The following is a 21,375-nucleotide window of genomic DNA, read 5'->3' on the forward strand; positions in this document are numbered from 1 at the left end:
GAGAGATGTGCAAGTATTTTAAGAAAGGTAATGGCTTTATAATCAAGCGTATAAAAGGAGATGTAAGAAATTTGTTACGTTGCACATTGAATTGCCAATTTACCCCACAGAAAACGGAGTTAATTAAAGAGTTTTCGCGATGGTTTCACCCTTCGCTCAAAAAATCTCACCGATTTCGCTACGGTCGATAAAACTGGAATTATATACGCCTGCTCATTATGAAGCTAATAAACGCCAAAGGGCATGACGACGAACACACACGAAGAATATGGAATAAAAAATACCATACCAAAAATTAATAATAATAATAATGTTGTTGTCGGACCAGTTACCTCTTTTATATATGCCTCCTGCAGACAAAACCCACCACAAGGGCTGAAGGCTGGGTGTTGTTTTAAAGCCATAGACATAAAAGACGACGGGGGGGGGAAGAACAAGGATAACAACAGCAACAAAACTGTAACAAGTTAAGTTTTGTAATTTCATGCGGATTCGGATTTTAATTTATTCACATTGCCGCCTGTTCTTTGTTCTCATAATAAGCGAAAAGGGACAAATGACCTACGGAAGAGGACAATAAATTTTCTTAAGATCCGCTTCGAAGAAAGGTCGAGAATAGAGGGATGTGAAGAAGCTGACAGAGGAGTTGTTTCATGCGAAAGGAAGCAAGAATGAAAACAGATTTTTTTCACTGTCGAAGAACATTGGAGACGATACTAAAGCTCTATGACAAGAAAGAGTGAAACTTAGCTTATTTCAAATTTAAACTCGCAAGCATAACCAATAATATCATTTCAATTCAGTTAGCGATAAACGGGTACATCTTGTCTTCAACAATGATTAACAAATATCATTCCCCCATCCATCATTAAATAGAGTTTATTAAAATACATAACTTTTACATTAGAATAATTCCAATACGCCATTTAAATTCAATATATGTATATATACATAAATAATAATAAACTAAAAAAAGACTATAAGTAGCTTAAAGAATACAAAATTCTTAAAGCCAGCAGTTCCTAATTTCGATCAAATAAGTCGTAAAATCGAACACTGTACTTCATAAAAATCTTAAAAAATAGTATATAAATTAATATAAAATGCCTTTATACTTGATACCCACCAGCATGTTACTACGCGTAGACTTCTATACACATACACATAAATAAACTTGAAAAAATTTTTTCTTTAAGCAATTATGCTACCATTATATTGTATTTTATTACTTCGCAGATATCGTGATCCAATGAAAAAAGTAAATTCATAATTTTACAAACCTTAAGAACAAGCAATCTTTGTTTAATAAAGTAGTATCTTCCTAAAAGAATTTATATTCATTGAAGAAAATTTAATATCATATTATTTCGTCAAGGGCCATTCTAGGATGGTTAAGGGGGACATTAAGGACTTGATATGAAGATCTTAGGTCTTCACAGACACAATAATCAGTATGAATCCATATTGAAGGCAACGTTGAGAACGTCCATATCCTCTTAACCATCTTGATGAATGCGATATTGAAATTTTCCAATTTAAAGTAACTAATGGTAGATAATCAAATGCAAGTCTACGCTATTAACAAATATTTGATTCTTCTTCTCATAATAATAATAATAATATGGATAAAACAAGCAATCTCAGACTACGCTCTTGAATAGGCAGTGAGTTAAGTCACAATCAAGGTAACAGAACAACGACTATTCAAATATCACAGGCATGGTTTTAATTTTATTCAGCATATACTACGCTAAAAGTTGTGAAGTACGAATTTTCTAACAATGAATGTTTAAATCCTCGAATACCGTGAATCTTGAAAAGCATTCGAGATTTAAAAACTCGAAACCTCGTACTTTTTTCGTCATTTGAATCTTTCGAAAATCTAATTAAAAAAACACTGTTCATTATTTTATATTAAAACCTTGGAACCTGAATGCCACACTCTGTGGCGCAAAAAAATACATTTCTAAACTATCTTCAAAAACGCTAATGAGTTAAATACGTGACTAAGGAAAACTGCATATTTTTTAAAAATATAATAAAACATTGGCTGAAAATAATATGTGGAACACAACTATTATTTTTACAACTAGGCGGGTTTTAAGAATTTTTAGATATCTATTTCGAGAAAGTTTCATAAATTCTAGAAACTCCAGAGAAATTTCTAAAATTTCTACAGAATACAATACCTAGTAAAAATTTTAAGATCGCAAAATTACTTACACTTTATGTGCCGCAGACGGTCCAGACAAAATGAGATTCCGATCAGTCGGAGGAACTGTAAAGACAAAACAATTAATATTCGAAATTCTAAATTAAATAATGCACTGGTACAAATAAGCAATAAAGAAGATGATTTTCTTTCATGTACATTAATTTTAATTTATAGTTTTTGGTCAGTAGTTCTAAAAACCTAAAAATTTCGAAACGTTTATGTTTATAAAATTGAGATTTCTCAGCTGTTTCTTCCTCATGTAAGGATTACAGCACTATAAAAACCAAAATCATCGAAATATCGACATATTTAGCCTGCAAATGCACATCCTGGTTCCCCGAAAATACAATGCATTACATAATATTTGAAAATGCATGAAAAATGTAAAAGCATACTTTATGAAAATAACAGTCAAATGAATAAAAACGTATATAAATTTAGAGATTTAGACAAATAGATCGAAGAGTTAATTATGGCAAAGTACATTTTAATGGTAACTTAATTATGGCAAAGTACATTTGGGCCATCATATTCAGGAAAGGCACGCCTGAGAGAAACCAACCCAGCTTTTACGTCATCTAATATGCAACATTGTGAAAATCGATACAGATTGAAAGAATAGATTAAATGTCAAATTTGAATAAAAAAAGGTCGAAATTGTGGATGGTTGCAAATAAAAAAGATGGTACTGTACTTAACCTAATTATTCTAAAAATAAACAAGTACAGTAGATTCCCTGTTATTCGATCTCACTTTAATAGCCTACATTTTTGTTCAAGATGTTTTTCTGTGAATAAAATTCCTGTTGCCAGTTACAGAAAAATATGCATTACACTTGAAAAACAACGTATTACTTAGAGCAGCACTTCTCGACATTTTGATATTTCTCGAGCTTATACTTCAATTTCTGCTGTTATTACTAATTCTTCTGACTCAGCTTCAGCAAGATCAAGTCGACGAATTTACCGTGGCCAACGGGCAAGCAGTAGCACCTATGATTAGTATTAGGCTTTGGACACCTTATAAGTGATAATACGAGTTTTAATGCAGAACCCCCGATGGACGTATCCAACGATTTTGTTTGCCCCCGTTTCTCTTCCAAAAACTTATCAACAGGACATTCAGCTTAACTGTATATGGTTTGGGTTAAATTATTTGGATTATAGAAAGGCACAAGAAAGCTATCTGCCTAAAGTGGCTTTGTAGAGGATTTTGTACGGAGAATATTTTAAGTGCCCACATGCTGCAGAGACATTATACACTTAGAAACATCCAAACTTTCTCCAAGATTCCAGCCCACCCTATGCACCCAAAGCTACGACATCCGGCTCCGGCATCCTTAACACTATGTCAACAGAAGGCACCCTTCAGTTGCGGTTGTTAATTGTGGCTTTGGGACTACAGAAGCTACGTATGTATGTTTTTTCATTAATTAGTGGGGCTAATTTTTATTGTAACTCAAATGAAGTGTACTGCTTTCATTTACTATAATATACTGTCCTGGTATAATAAAATCTCTACATACAGTCATGCCTCCGAAACTGATAGACGAGAAAAATATGAAGAATTCAGAAGAAAACAGTAGCAAGCACAGGAAAGAATAGACTGTTAATTTATTACACGCATAGTGAAATCTAAGAGTGTTTCCACTCGGTATAACATGAGATCTTTATTTTATCTTTCACATTTAATCTGCGTATTATTCGTTAACCAAATGAGCAACGAGCAACTTGAAAGCAGTAAGAACATTTCTTACTAACTTAAATGTTTAATTTAGTTGCACCTAATTGATATAAATTAAAATACATTTACCTTATAATATATCTAACTAAAAATTTTTATGAACATTTATACTTTTGTTCGTAATTAATAAATTAAATGTCTAGCGCCAGATGCCTGGTGCAGAAATGTTTTTAAAAAAATTTTTATAACGATTTTTATTTCCTTTTTAAATAGTTTAAAAAACTTTTAAGGGTAAACCCTTCTATGAAATATTCAACTGCAGTCTAAATCCTTCAGGCATGAAATTTTATTTATATATTTCATTTGAAATGGTAAACCCGAAGAAAAACAAACGAAAATACTAATTACTATAACGAGGATAAAAAAAGTTCGCATGCATTCATAATGCAGTATCTGTAAATCCAGTAAATCAGGTATATAAACCATTACATATAGCTTTGATACGAAATTTTTTTTATCTCACTGAACACATGTTTAATTAAAATTTATATAGACACGAATATTTACTTTTTAATATAAATTAATCTGAGTAGCGATTTTCATCGCATACTCATCTGAAGAGAGCGGGGAAGCCGCAATCATCCCTCGAACATCATTGAAAGGGACAGGTATGGAGGTGGCGGTGTTCTCGTTTGGGGAGGCATCATGCTTGGTAGTCGTACAGACCTTCACATCTTCGAAGCAGGTTCAGTCAACGGGACCCGTTATTGTAACGAGATTCTTCTTCCATATGTGTGTCTTTTTAGAGGCTCTATGGGTCCGCAGTTCCTTTTCATGGACGACAATGCACCATGTCATCGGACAGTAGCTGTCGAACAGCTCTTAGAGAGTGAGGATATTGAACGTATGGATTGGCCGGCACGATCTCCGGATCTCAATCCCATCGAGCATGCATGGTATTTTCTAGGCAGACGCTTGGCAGCTCGTACCTTACCACCAGTAACGATTCCGGAGCTTCGATTGGCGCTGCAAGACGAATGGGCAGCAATGCCTCAACAACTCATTGACACCCTCATTCTCAGCATGGGCAGACGCTATGAAACCTGCCTAGCAGTCAGGGGAGCTCATATCCCGTATTAAAGACCGGATGTTTCTTGCTGGACACCCATCACAGGGATGTTTCGGCCTTTAGTCGCATTGCGCTCCATGCTACTTTTTCAATAAAGCTTCTTTTTATCCCTCTGATTTCTCTTTTAGTAAGTGTTGCTTACATTACTCATGTCCTTACGTATTGGGGATCTTACGGTATTAAATGTGTTGATTTGGTTTTGGAAATATGTTGATTTGGAAAGCTTTTGTTCAAAGTTATATTGAAAAAACCGTCTCGTCCTTAATTTTTGCACACCAGTGTAAATTCATATGTGTATGCACTGTATTTCATTTATAAAAGTCCGGACACACTTTTATTAAGCAATAGTAACTCCATAGGCCGAAATTTCAGTAGTATGCAATTTACAGTGCTCAACTATTCAATGCCAATATTTCTTAGTTAACCAAATTCACCCCGTAGCTTAATCCATCAACTATGTTCAACTTTGCAGTTTCTGAATAATTCAGCATCACACAAGCATTTCTGCGTGAATAATCTAGTTTTAAGGAACTAACTCCTGAATCGGAACAATTGATTCATGAATAACATTCGCTAAGATCTTGCGCCTATTTCATCCCATTTTCCCATCAACACTTGAAAGAGAGCCAAGCACCCTAGTTATCGGTCCGGGGCATTAAATAAATCCAGAACACGGTTTCTTATCTCTTATCGATAAGCCGGCCTTCCCTGTTACCCCAAGCATCATTAACCCAGGCATATAGCATTACGTCGAGAAAATTAAATAATGAGTCTGCAGCTAATAGAATCACTGCGGTCATTTAAAAGGCCTTAATTAGGAAGGCCCTGGAGGCTTCCCTTATTTCCTAAAAGTTCCTCTCTCGCTCTCTTCAGCGATCTAATTGAATTTATTTAGGAGGAAACCTCTTTTAACAGAGGGTAAGCTGGCTCTGTGTCCCTCTCGCCACGCTGACAGTAAACGACGTTTGTTTTGCTTCCTTCAGACGAGTTTGCTGGAAAATGTCAGATTGTTTAAAATAAGGGAGGGAAGCTCTGGAGCGGCGTTATTGTTCTTTTCCACTGATGCAGAGGATGACTGTTCAAAAGGTTTCTGGTGTTTTGTGAAAAGATTTTAATGACTTCTGGTGTGAATTTCGGCATGGAATTAAAAAGAAGTTGGTGTTTAATCACTAGTTACTGACGTCCGTACTTAATTTAGGCAAAAGATTTAAATAATTTGCTGGGAAAAAATGGAAATCGTAGCAAAATTAATAAAATTCGCAATCCTAATTACTAGGATCGTAATCGATGACCTTACAATACCTCTATTATCATGAATGTATTAAGCTGCACTACCACTTATAGAAATATGCCGATTACACGAACCTGGAGAGGACTGGCCTAGTCCAAATAATTGAAAAATTCAGATAAAAGGCCAACTATTATAACTCGATAATATCTTTTTTTGGTAAACTTCAGGTATTGGAAAAGATCAATTTGCTTATAGACGCCGAAGGATAATCTGGTAATAGATTAATGGCAGGGTTACCAACAGACGAGCGGCTAAAGAACAATGAATACTGGTAGTTCGGCCCAGGTTCGAGTCCAGGCGAATTGTCTGGCTGTATAGGTCGTTTTCGTGTTTTTCACCATGTGTAACATGAATGTGAGCTAGTTTCCTTCAGAAAGTCTTCGAAGAAAGCATCCATTGTGTTCTTCCATATTCAAACAAACGATCAACTTTAAAAATTAACTTTCGGAAGAAATGAATTCGAAATAATTATGGTGAATTTGGATCATGGCAAGACAAGCGAAAGCTGTCTCCTTGCGGGACGGATGCTTTTGTGGAGAAGTTTTAGGAAAACTGGCTTAACCACGAAAACTCATTCGCCGGGATTTGAAACGGGTTTAAGCTATCACTGTTCAATGGTTTTATTGGTCGGGCACCAGCGGATTCTAGAAAATTACGCTTTTGCTTTGCTTTTAATATGATCTTAGAAGATAACTAGAAAGGTTTCCTTCTCATTTGAATATAACAATTGACAGCTTTTCAATTTTATTAATTTAACGTTGATTTATGATTGAATGAGTTATCACATTTATCTATCACTAATATATTCATGAAAATGTGATTACTTTGTAAAAACTCTTTGAATTTTCATTTTGCTTCACAGAATATGCCTGCAGGCCCCATGCGGCTCGGAATGTAATTATTTTTTGGCACAGCTGTCTAATTGAAACTAATCATAAGAGGAATACGGATTACAAGTAATTTCTCTTAAGGTTAAATTAAATCTTTAGTAAAAGTCAATTTATTTACATACATGCAATTAATATTACAGCTTTGTTTCCTGCAGCTCAACTGTCAGCTTTTTTAAAGTTAAAACTGTCTTGTTCAACTACACTTCTGGGAGTGTAATGTTGTTACCACATATTTACATATTTTAATAAAATAGTACTAAGACACTTGAGTAAATATATAACATGGAATTATTCCAAAATAAAGAACATTTGTAAGAGCAAGAAATTTTGGTTCTGAACATATTTTTATGAAGCAGTTCGGTGCTAAATTTTTCGCAAGCAGTGCTGACTGCAATTTTAAATGAAATTTTTTCAAAAGGCAAAATACATACACTAATTTTCATCACATTAGCATATTTACTATTAATACAACAATTTTTTTTATATGTGACTATTATTAGTCTGTATTACTTCTAGTACGTACACTAAAGTGTATGAGCCTGAAGCTTTAAGGTTCTAAATGATCTGGGCCATAGATTCGGTTTAGATTTAATTTATTAAGGGAAAGCACATTAGGGCTATCTGTTTTAGGGGAGGATTGCCTTCGCGGAGGACTTTCTAAGGGAAACTGGCTCGTATACATGTTACATATGGGGGGAAAATGAAAACACCCGTGCAGCCAAATGAATGCCTTGGATTCAAACCCGGGTCGGAACTACCAGTGTTCGGCGACTATTCGGTGTATACCTCGGTTACTGGTGGGCAGATCTCGGCCCTAGCCAAAAGTCCAATATGTGTGCTGCCTTCAGAGTCAAACAAGTTGTGCAGGCACAGTGTAAATGCTCTACGCCTACCTTTACCATCTTATTCCAAAGCTAATTTAATGCTAAAAATTCTAATCTCTGTTGAAATTAATTACCTACAAAGCATTCCAGATCTGATAGAGGTGTAATACTTTCCAATGGGATTATTAAGAGATAAATATTATATTTTTTGACGTTTATAAACAGCCTATAATTATATTTCTGTCAAAAGTTTGGCTTCGGAATGTCAGATAATGATATTCATTATATAGATATCAAGCAAAATCTTCTACCATAATTCATTATCTTATTTTAATTGAAGTCACTTGTTTGTTGTAATGTACTCTAAAGCAATGGTTTTCAACCTTTCTTGCCTCATGCGCCTGTTTCACTTTTGTTAGTCGATCATTTCCCTCTTATTTTCCAAAACTCCAAAAATACAAATACATTTATTTAAATTCAGATTATTTTTTACTGTGTTTTATATATTAAACAAGAAATTGTCGATAAATATAAAACTTGAATGTAAGTAGTTTTTTATATTTGTAAAGTACAGCTTGCAGGTAATACCTGCAAGCTGTACTTTACAAATATAAAAAACTACTTACATTCAAGTTTAATACGCGAATAAAAGGCTGACCACATTCCTTCCTGATATAATGAAATTTCTGCAGGGGGAATTTTGCAGGAACATATCTTTTGAGCCGGGGTTCTTAACTCTCCTAGTTAAGAACATTTTCTTTAAATTTTTTTTCCATGCAGCAATATCGCATGACTATTTCGCTGTTTGCATGTTAATGAAAAATCCAAGCTATGATTATTTTTCTTATTTCGGTATTTTACTTGATTATTTATGAAAAGTTTTGTAAATATTCCAGAGAAACACACATGATTAAGACGACGGAAAGACAAACATCATTTTCATCTATGGTTTAAAAATAATTTGCTGATTTCAAGAAAATGACCGACGCACAACCTTTCATTCGCCTACAAAATGCGTTTGACTCAAGAAAATTAAATAAATATCAGTGACTTCTAATGACTCTACAATTATCTCCTAAATTGCCCAAACTAGTATTTATATTTTTAACAAGGTGATCCTAACATAAAACGAACACAAAAACGCAATATTCTGAAACTATTAAACCTTTTACAATATACAGCCAGCTGCTAATATCCATTATCTTGATGCAAAGCTATCCAATTAGACACTGCTTTCCCCTTTTTCTTTCATATCAACCAAATCCATAGTCGACACTCTTTTTCCAATAGCCCATTCACTGGCAATGCTCTGCAATTGTTTTTCCATTTTATTTATACTCCCATCGATTCCCATTTTAGCGGTTATGGAAGCCGCTGCAAAAGGCCACGTCATTACACACAGCGTTAAATGGGAATCGAATTGTTATTCCCATTAAAGCTTCCCTAACATTTTTTCCTAACTTTTTTTATATCCATTACTATTTAACGAAGACAAATAACCACGTTTCATTACAGAGTTATATATATATAAGAATTAGAGTTATTGCGGTAGTTACTTTTTATTAATAACCCGTAGTATTATTGTATCTTTTTTGCCTCTCTCTGCTGGAGGGGATATTAAGGCGATGGATGGATATATGGGGGGCAAGTGAAATAAAATCCTCCTAGCCCCATTTCGTCGGGATAAGCACACTTTTATCTGTTGCAGACGGCGGAATTTATAGTAAACCGTTTCGGTATCCCTCCATAAAGCTGTCAGCGGAACAGGCAGGTAACAAATCGCCCAAGCGCCGCTAAATGGAAAAAAAAAAAAAAGAGAGAAAGGATTCGCCTTCAAAGGCCGATTGAATTTCTTGTCGGGGTCAGGCAAATTTTTTCACGTTTGTTCGTTTCATGGAATTGCACCCGCATAAAGAGAAACAGATTGTTATTGCAGGAAGAATTTGCTTAATCCCTCGAAGGAAATCAACACGCTGGGACAGGGACAGGAACGTATAAGGCAACGATACTTAGATACTGCTTAAACACGACAAAGATAACCTAAGGATATACGATGGAGGTACCATGAGAAGTTGCTGATTAAATAATGATCAGATAAGATCTGTTTTTCCCCCCCGAAAGACTCAATAGTTACTACCATAAGACGTCCCTTGCTTCAGACCGAAGTCACGACTTTTCGGACTGGTCTTGCAATGCAGGTGATGTTCCAAGACGGGTTGTTCCAAGACGGTGATGTTCCGAGACGAAGTTCTCAGAGACTAAGAAAAAGATCACTCATGAATAAGACCTTGAGGTTTCTTTATTTCTGCTTAAAATTCTCACTCTTAAATGAAATATTTCTTAAGTTTTCTCAATATCAGACCGACCAGGTACCTAAAGACAACAAGACCACATAATGCAACCATGATGGTCTGGTTCTCTCATACCTACCCACTCTTCAGCACAGGCCTAATATTTATTTTGGCTTTAAAATATTCCATCAAAGCAAATAAAAGAGGAGCATGCCAATAAAGCATTTAAAATCGGGCCAAAAGCAACCTCAGTCAGATTTCTAATAAAATTCTAATATTAAAAGTTTTATTCATAATTTAAGACAAAATTACGAATTTTTGTGTTACATTAGAGAAAAACAGTCAACCATTATCTTTTATCAAAAGCAGACTTAAGACACAACTATTAATATGGAAAAGTTTAATCCATTCTTCCACTCATATGGTTAAAAAATACATAATGTAATAATATCACAAATACCACAAAACTTAAAATAGAATCAACACTGAAAACACACAGAGAAAATATGAATCCTGAAAAATGTTCGAGATTTAAAAAATCAATTTTTCTTCAATCGAATCTTTCAATCGAGGCTTAACATACAAAATTACTAAACATCATTGCTTAAACTTCATCCGCATTAGTTTTAATGACATCCAACAGAAACGTTCATTACAGGAAGATTATTTCAAGAAGGAACATAGAAAAATATAAAGCCTAAAATGTTATATTCTCTCCAGAAAGTTAGAATTCGTGGGATTCGAGGCTCCCAGTGTTCGCCCTTAAAAAAATCGCAAATTCAAGATTATATATTTATGACGCATTTTTCAATAGTTATGAAATAACATCTTTACCATCAGGACGCATTAACTGACAACAAGGACAGGACACAAAAAAGTACCGAATAATCTATGTTAGTTGGCAAAGACTGGCAAAAAGAACAACGGATGACACGTCAGGTAAAATGAGTTGAATCAAGCATAGTTAAGAGATGAATAACTTTGAATTTTATAGTTTTATATTAAATTAATGAAATCAAATACATTCATTAAGAGTACCTGCACACACTAATATAGAGTATACCTTTGCCGATCGTGAAACTGCGATATGCAGCTTCGCACATATGAGTAATCTTAAATGTTTCCATTTAATTTGTCCAGCGCTAAATTTCCTTCACACGCGGTTCAAAGTTCATTCATCAAACAGTGAACGCTAGCTGGTATCAGCTCTATCCAGAAGTTATCAAAATTTTTAAAGGCTTCCATCGAATGGAAATGAAGCCAAAGCAACTGGCAGTGAAGGATTTTTCAGTTGCGGAAAAAGAAGTAAAACAAATAATCGAGAAATGACGAATGAAGAAATAGATGATCTTACACCACCAGCCGACAGTGAAAGCAGTGATAAGAAGATAAAGCCCCTTTAACCTACAAGAAGTTATTCTCGAAAAAGGCACAGGAAACGTCTGAATTTTTTAATGGATCCAAATGAAGAAAGGAAAAGGACACTTAATGAGGCTCTGAAAAATTCTGCTGTTCTGCTCCGCGAATAGTTGAGTCAATCATTGTCCCAACCAAAAATCATCAGCCTTTAAAATAAGTTATTGTATCATATATTTATTAAACAGTAATAAGAATCCTTTCAATTAGCATTTGTTTAATTTTTTTCTCGGTTTAATTACAAAAACATTTATATCAGTTTAACTTATACATTCTCAGACTGAATTAGACCTCCCACGTTTTCAAAGAAAGTTAACTTTGCGGAACGTGATCTTGTTGTACGCGCAATTTATTAATGATATAACCCCCGCCTTTAACAAGAATGTATTGTGCATTAAAGCTCCTACTATTCCGATTAACTTGTTAGTTATTCAAAAATAAGAAGTAATCGACGAAGCGAGAAGTCAGTACTATTGTACCAAAGGTTAGAAATTAGCGCTAAATGCTGCTAAATTTAAATAGAAGGTTGGAATAGAAGGCAAATAGAAGGCTGATTGGTTGGATAATCATCTTGACTTTAATTCTTTTATTATTTATTCACAAATGCTACGAGTCATGACAAAATAATTATATTTATTAATGATTATTTAAATTTATAGAAACTACAGAAATAAAAAAAAAAAAAACTCACGAAATTTGAAGACGTGTAACAGCTCAAAAACTCCATGTGCATTTAATTAGTTTTCATTATTTTCATTAAAAGACCTCATTAATTAGATAAAATTTAATTAATAATAACTTCAGAATTTTTTCTAGTAAAAATTTATAGCATGTAATAAAGTACGTCTTCACAAGCATCAAATTATTCATTACATTTATTAATATAATTTCTGATACATTAACTAATTAATTATCTATTAAATCCTTTCATTTAAAGGCTCCAAATAAACGAAATGATTGAATTTCAAAAGATAATAACTTTATCTTCAAACTGAAGGAGAAATAGTAAATGTATGCTTAAAATTTCTTTTTAGATATCATTAGATATATTTTATTAATTCATAATCTCAATAGTTACAGACAATTTATTTAAGACATTTTATTGCGTACAGACATTCTCTACATTTTTATTCTTCCCATTTTTAGTTTTGTCGCTCTCTCTGTATGGTTATTCGCTTTACTTTTGCTTTATTTTTATTATTTATAGTTTCTCGACATTTCTTTATGCAGCAAATGTTACCTTTTTACAGATTTTGCTTTTATTTTAAAAAATAGTATTATTTTCACAAAAAAACACAAACGCAGTTGAACTTCACACAATACACTTTTTTATTCAAATGTAATTTATGTCGTTTCCGCACAATTAAGGATTAGATGAGGAATAACTAAAGCTGAATAGTAACTGCTGCTAAATTATATACACAATATGTTTAAGAATACGTCGGTAAAAACAATAAATGCTAAATAACGTTAAATGCTCATCAGGGGGATTAAATGTTAAACAAGCATATTGGAGATGCTTGAATAAATAAATGATAAATATTAAATACCTCTGAACACTAAAAATATAAAAGGCTCTTTTATCAAGGAGGAATAGATCTAGTTTTTCGTACAGATGCGCGTTAAAATCATTTAATAATTCAGCATTCCCCGCATCTCACGTGTTTTAGATAATGTAGTGTAAATTCCATTACAAAACTCAATTTTACACGCACTGCTTAACATTCCATTAACTCTTAAATAATGCACACTCAAATCCCGGTATTTATTTTTGGAGGCGTAGTCTATGAAATACTATTCTCAGCCAATTAATATGCAGATTTGCTGTCTAGTATTTTTCAAGCCTGCAAAAGTATTTACGATCTAGGAAGATTAGTTAGGAGCGAGGATTTATTTAGGATTTTCCTGTTTCTTTTTTCGTTTTAAGGATATCAAATAATAGCACTGCTTGGCATGCAAGTAATTAAACATCAATCTAATACCATTGTAATTGTCTAAAGATTAAATATATTTTGATAATTAATTTAATTAACAGCATAATTATTCTGAAATAATATTAAAAAAATTACGACCCGAAAACTTCACATTAGGATCTAATACTACCTAATTTTAATACCCGAAATAATTAAGCAATTAATAATGCTAAGCAATTAAGTTTAAGGATTACTTTTCCAAAAGGTATGGAAACTTTTTTAAAAGACAAAGTCAAATGGTAGGAATAAAATGTGGTGTTATAATATTTGATCGTTAACGCAGCATGGAGACTTGCACTCTTATTTAACAAGGGAAAGACTGGATTATTCAAGATATATACTACTAGTTCGCTTGTCCACGATGTTTACAACATAAATTTCCCTCAATTGGCTATGGTTTCTATTTTGCCATGATAGGTACAGGTATTAGTGGGCTGGAACACCAGAAATTTACTATTGGTCGTATAATCAGCTAAACAGCTGCTCCATCCCGCTAGTTGTTAAGCTTTATCCCAATTTGATGGAGAACACCCTGGGGTAAGGTAAAGGTCTCCAACTCTTCTTCTCCTACGACCGAACCAAACGAAAGGACTTTTAACTCACAGCATATTTTGATGGCCTTTATGTCGCATAGACACTATACACTTACAAACATTCATTCCTTCTCCAGGAGTCTAATTCGAGCCCAATGAGACAACCAGAAGCGTAAACACAATACCAATCAGGACAGAATTTTGATAGGACATGATATCCGTAAAATGGAAACTATAAAACTTTGAAACGCTTAAAATATATCGTCCAATGTAAACTGGAAACACCAATTAGTCTTGCCGCAAATCATCATAACAACTAAGAACAATCTTTACTAAAAAGTTAAATCTTTAATCAGGTTACTAAAATAAATGAATAAAATAATTTATAACAAATAAATATAGCTTTCGTTATATTTATTTATTAAAAATAAACAGAACATTCGTTTTCAACATAAATCGGCTGAAAAGTTATTTTACAAAAATAAACTTACAAGACAGAATATTTGACAGTACTTCATTATATCATGAAGTTTTAAAAAAACGTTTTTGTACTATTAAACTTTGCTTCCTCATTCTATTAGAAATTTGTCTTATACAAATTCAGCTAGGATTTAAGAAGATACAGCAGGCAATATGATACACTGATAAAGAAATTAACAACTACGAATAAACTATGTGCCTGCAGTTTCGTGGCTTTAAATAATTAGCCTTTTAACGAACTTGGCACATAGTAGAGATCGCAGTTGAGATTTGTAAATTCAGCGAGAATGGTTGTGAACTCTTTAATCTGAGAAGTGGGCGAAAGCGTTTAAGATGTATTCCAAAAGTAAGTACGGGTATTTAGATGTAAATTGTAAAGCAGCTTTAAAGTGCGTTTCAAATTTGATTCTGGTTACCAGATGCAGATTGAAATAAATACTCTACTCGGTGTAAATGTGCATTTGTTTCGTTTCTGTGTTGTAGATCTTCAAAGAAATTAAGTCTAGATAGTTAAGTTAGTAAAATAAATGAGATAATGTTAAGAGTTAATATAAGACTACACAAAATGATATATTTACCATAACTACTATTTCTTAGATAAATACAAAAACTATTACAATTGCTTATACTTCATAAACAATAGTTACGTGTTATAAGGTCCAGAGTATTTTGTAATTATTTAGTAGTAATCAAACTGTTGATATACGTTAAGCAAATTATCACTGAGTCTAAAATTTGGGAAGGGGACCTTTTATTTAAAACTAAATAAGCACAGAAGGCCCATTTAGTGCTTACAACTCAGCCAACCACACGTAGCGACACCACTTGTAACTCAAAGTAACAATAAGTTTAAAAGTAAAATTTAAATTCAAATAAACTAGCAGCCAAAGGCTATACAGATCAGTTAACGCGAATTTGGCTCAAAAGTTTACCAGCGTGGAATTTCACTGTCGGCAATAATAATGCAAGGCTGAAGACTACATATCTTATCCTATCCATAGCGGTAAAATCGCACAACACTGGTAGTTCGGTCCGAGGTTCGAATCCCGAGAACGGGCTGGCTGCATGGGCGTTTTCGTGGTTTTCCCCATGTGTAACGTGTATGCGAGCCAGTTTCCCTTAGAAAGTCCTCCACGAAGGCATCCCTCCTCTTTGGCAGATAGCCCTCGAGGCTTTGCCATAATCACACACACATTATCCTACCTAGCACTCCTAAGAACGTCAGTTGCTAAAATTAACACGCTCTGTCTTACAGTCTAAAAACCTCACCCTAAATACACGCGAACTAATTTGCATTCTGGCAGGAAAACGGAAGGGAGAAATCATAGTAAAGATCCAAAACATAAAATAGCTGCATAACTATATAATGTATGTAGTTAGCGCATATGTTGTACAAATATATTGTGTTAGAAAAATAAATAAATAAAAAATCTGAAAGGATTCAGATTTTAAATTACATCCAAAGGAGCGATTTTTTAACATTTTGCGTGTTACATTTATTTAAATATCACGTTCTTCGCACTTAAACCATAAAATTCAGTTCAACAGCAATATAGCAAAATAGCTTAAAAATTTGTATATCTTTAGAATTTCCGATACAGAGACTCACGCGTCGGAGATAAAAATGTTTTTTCTGAACAACGTTGCCATTGCTTGCTTTGACATCCTGGAGTTTGTTAATCAAAAATTCGTTAAAGTTTTACAAAATAGAAAATCGATAATAAAACAAATTCCAAATTTCAAATTTGGGCTTCCACATGCCCATATTCGTAGAAAGATTACGTTATTCAAAATTCGATGGCTCTATGTACCGTTGTTTTATCACAATGCGAGAAATAGACATACATTTATGCAGATTTTTCCTTACTTAATTTCTTCAAATACAATGCAGGATTCTAACATTTGGTGGCAACAGTTTGAAAAGTGAAACGGACATTCAGAGTGATTCAACGCAAAATCGCAAAACGAAAACAATAGTCCTTCAGGGACAAAGCCCCTTTGGAATGAAAAAAAAAAAAAAATAAATAAATAAATAAAAAATAATAATAAATAATTTTAAAAAAAAAAGTGTTCGCAACAAATACCTTGGCGTTAAGTAATCCAGAAAATATCTCCTTTTAACGCACTGTCATTACACTTATGCCATCAAAACACATAAAATATTCTATTACTTGGTATGAATTATTGTAATTAATATTAACAGCACAGAACATTTTCTTTATGTACACAGTATGAAAATATTGGTATATGGTAAAACGCGCAAGCAAAGATAATTTAAAATATGGTGTGATATAATTTTATTGAGTAATAATTCATGCTACATGTGACAATTACATGTAAATTAAAGCAACTGCTATCTCTTACGTATTCAGATTTTCTGTTTCACTCCTATAGTTCACATATTAACTCAAGCACACTTTGCTACAAAATTCTTTATTTGTAAAGGGTTCCTGGCAAACTTCTTATATGTACTGAATCATCCTGGAAGAGCTCAATTATTTCTTGCTAAAAAACATTCCCAAAAGGAGGAACCTATAGAAGTAAGAGATATGGAGATTTCTGTGGCTATTCAAATAATAAATTCATCCTCGTTGACTTGCCAACCTATTTGAAAGCACTGGTACAAGTTAAGTCGTGCACAACCCAGGAACAAATCGTAGTAATCCGTCTATATCGTAGAAATGAGCAGAAGCTCTATCATTCTCTCAGTATAACGTATAAGTACTATAAATTATTAATAGGTATAACAGTTATTGATGTAATAAGTTTAAAATTAATTGTCAAGAAAAGTTGCCATATCTAAACCATTCATACTAGCAACAAAAATTTTATCGTACAATGAAAATCACCACAAATTGAGAAATACCATGCGGTCAATTATAAGGTTTCTCGATATATCGTGATTTCAGTTATTAAGATTATTTTTATGTGACTAATTCCCGTGAAAATTTTCAGTATCCATTATCTAGTCTACCTTCCATACTATGATGTTATCCTTAAACTTCATTTTTAGTAATGTCGACTGAAAACAGTATAAGCAGTAAATTTCTAGAGGTGTTAGTTATGCTATCTGGTGCTATCAATTTTTTTAAACCTTAATTCCTTTTTTTAAGAAATGGACTAATTCCCGTGAAAATTTTCAGTATCCATTATCTAGTCTACCTTCCATACTATGATGTTATCCTTAAACTTCATTTTTAGTAATGTCGACTGAAAACAGTATAAGCAGTAAATTTCTAGGGGTGTTAGTTATGCTATCTGGTGCTATCAATTTTTTTAAACCTTAATTCCTTTTTTTAAGAAATGGAAAAAGAACTTGAAGATATTGATTTGACTAATCAACAACTGTTTTCAGATGTCGATCAAGTATTGTTAGAATGTACTAAAGAATACAACAGCATTACAAAAATAATTGAATAAGCTACCAAAGTAGCATAATATTTTTCTCTCTTGGCTGTTTTAGTCTTTTTTAATAAAATTTTAAATTCATAAAGCATTATAATACTGTAAATTGGAAGCCAAACATTTCGCTTTCTTCCCATAACCCATCCATTATGAATTTCACACGTAAGTACAAACTCTGAAAGTAACAAGTTTTGCAGTCTACAATTAAAAAAATAAGTTTCATACATTTTTATTTATTTTTCATTTGATTTTCATTTTTGAGACAACTGATTCGCTACAGGTGAGATTACGTAGGTACAAAAAAAAAAAAGACTCGTGCTAAAATGCCAACAGCAGACATGGCATGAGATTAATCTCTATCTATTCCTGTATTTAATTTTCCAGTTTAACTTTACAATAAGAATTTTTTAAAGAAATACAGTTAATATTCGCCACTAACAAATAATTTTCCGGAAGGTACTGTTTTATTAATTTCATTGCTTACATACAGAAAAACAAAGGAATTGAGGCATACGATCATTTTATATTTACGCTCTGGATACTATATGTAATTTAATTTTTTTTTACTTTGTATATTACTCAGATAATTAGGTGATTGAAATCTAAAAGAATTTTTAAAGTTCAAGATAAATACATTCTTACGTAAATTTTTGTTTTACATGATGAATATTTTCCAGATTGTTTTCATCCACCCTTTTTAAAGTATATTTTTTAAAGTATACCTTTGATGATCTTATAGCGTTGGTATAAAACTAATTACACTCCTGCGTTATGATAAAGTAATGCTGTTTCATGGCCACTGAATTATTACATCCACAAAAATATAGACAAATGCCGAGTTATTGGCACAGAGCATAACCAAAGTACTTTTATTGCTATAATACTAAAGCGAACAGGCTTTCAAAAGAAAGATATTAATACGATATCCAAACTGGAATGCACTAAAATTGCTTTACAAGCCAGTATTTTATGGGACCCTGGCTACTAAGATTGTCATAGACAACTAAATGTGTGCGAATATTAATCGCACGCTACTAATTCTAGTCTCCTTTACTCGCAATGGTCATCACGCATAGCGAAAGCTTCAGAAATCGACTAGGTCATCATAATACAGGCCATTAAAACTGCATTTCAAGGATTGCACCATAGGTGTCTCCACCGTACGCAAACCATCTCCACCTGGAAATGAAGTTTTAATGGCAAAGACAGAATTCCGAATTTCGGTAATTGCAGCGAAAACTTAGCCCTTAAGGGTGCGGAACGCTCAGACACTCTCTCTTCCCACATTCCAATTACCAATCGTGTTAGAGTCGAACGTCCCGCTTTCCACCCCCTACTATATGCTAAAAGCTAATCTACAAAACTCCTGGGCTACGCACGTGCTGCCAGCGTGCACACAACCGCGTCATAACTTGACGTATCAGTAATTATTCCAGCTGAGAAGAATTCGCTTCTTGGCGAATGCCGGATGCTAATTAGGATTCTCTCGTTCTCTCTTTCTCAAAACCCTTTTGCGGAGGTTTCGTGCGAAATCGAGCGGACGTGTTCCAGGGGTAACGGGCGGGGAGGGCCGGAAGAAGAAGGAAGCTCATGGCAAAAGCATGCACGATTCCGAATCTGTGGCGCAATTAACTGCATATTAAGCATCCTTGGAAGAGTCGTTTAGTAAGACTATGTAAGAATCCATGCTGGAGGGTATGTGTGGTCGATCTCCAGTCCATCTTCAGCACCATCTCACAAGACAAGTACGTGTTTCGAACGCGAAGAAAAACGAAAACGCCACAGAGACGTGATCAGAACATCTTAGAAGGTTGCCCATAAAATAGGGAGAAAATGTATTGAGTTCATGGCAATGTTTATCTTCTTCTTCTTCTTTCGAAGTAGTGAAAAAAGTTATAGTCTCTGCATATCTTTTGGTAACACCGGATTGCCTAGTAAAATCTCAAAATATGTGAACTTTGGTCATAAGAGATCACTGTTACTTTTTCGTGTTAAACTAACATAAAATACGCATTATTATTTTCACGGTTCAACAGACATCTTGCAATATTTGTTTTTTTCATTTCCCTTTCACTTTCTTATAGCACAAATTTCGATCATGTATGTGAAATATTTATGCTACAGCAAAGAATTTTAAAATATTTATTTTCTGTTATTAAAAGAAAATGCAGAATTCGTGATTTCGTCACGCTGTGGAAAGATGGTCTTAACGGCTACCAAATTTTGAACACACGTAATCTTCCACTCGAACATGTCCACATTGAAGTCCAAACTTGGAATTTCGAAATTGTTTTTTATTTACTTTATATTTTATTCGAATTTAACACCTAAACGAATTCATGATATTATTTCAAATGTGTAATTTCCGCACTCATGTTGTTATAATGATTGCACGCGTCTTTTACAACATCGAGCACGACAGATAAGGTTTGGAAACTGATAGAATAAACACCTGAAATCCCCTCAGCCCCCCCCAAATAGATTTAAGAGATGTTATTCTGCATATTTTTGTAAGTAAAATATAAGCTTTCTTTATAGATATTTTTTTTATTTGCGATAATTTACGAACATTATTTAATATATAGTATTTTAATTTTCAGTGTAAAAAATGCTCTTATTGTTTAACATATAACGCCTTGTGTGCTTGGCTATCATAAACTGAGCTCGACCTTAGAAGACTATTCAGTGAATAATCATTTATTCTTTAAAGTACTACAAAATCAGGAGAAGGGCGTAAAGAACCCTTTTTAACTCAAATAAAATTCACAGTTGGCACAAATCCGTGCTTACAAAAGTCAATACTTTGGGCTTAACTTAAAAGGAAGTGAATAACTTAAAAGCAATGAAGTTAAGTAACAGCTTAACGGATTGACAGGTTAAATATCGCGCAGCTGGCTCTGACTCGAAAGTCGGCGTAAACAAGCTTAATGGCAAGAGTAGTTCAACGCCACAGAAATCTAATCGATAGAAAATCAAAGATATCAACGTGGCCCACAGAACCGCCCAGACGGTATAGTGGTTACGAAAACCTACTGCAATATTTAAAGGCCCGCGATTGAATCCCAGAGAAGGCATAGATGTTCGTAAATGTAGTGTGCACGGAGCGCACTAAATACGCGCCAAGCCATTGAAAGTCGAACCTTGGACCCGTGCCGCGGGGTGCTCTCCTTCAAACTCGGGGAGTGGGACTGAACGAAGTCGTACTGTCACCTGCATGGTGCTCAAGGCTCTTACTAACGGCAGGC

The 21,375-nt window shown here is 33.7% G+C and overlaps 1 protein-coding gene across 3 annotated transcripts in view; it reads right to left on the minus strand.

Annotated features, from left to right (window-relative positions):
• Nucleotides 1–21,375, minus strand: part of LOC118190710 (plexin-B-like) — a 1,029,017-nt gene that overhangs the window by 584,399 nt on the left and 423,243 nt on the right. For 2 of the 3 annotated variants that reach the window (XM_085812954.1, XM_085812955.1), the window contains one exon: nt 2,224–2,278. The exons of the other annotated variant lie outside the window; for it this stretch is intronic. The gene's annotated coding sequence lies outside the window, so the exon portion shown is untranslated. The remainder of the gene's footprint in view (nt 1–2,223; nt 2,279–21,375) is intronic. 3 annotated transcript variants of the gene reach the window in all.

Source organism: Stegodyphus dumicola, chromosome 3 (assembly GCF_044657685.1).
Source record: "Stegodyphus dumicola isolate Sdum_Otavi_A_Nest chromosome 3, ASM4465768v1".
In the NCBI taxonomy this organism is placed as follows: Eukaryota; Metazoa; Arthropoda; class Arachnida; order Araneae; family Eresidae; genus Stegodyphus; species Stegodyphus dumicola.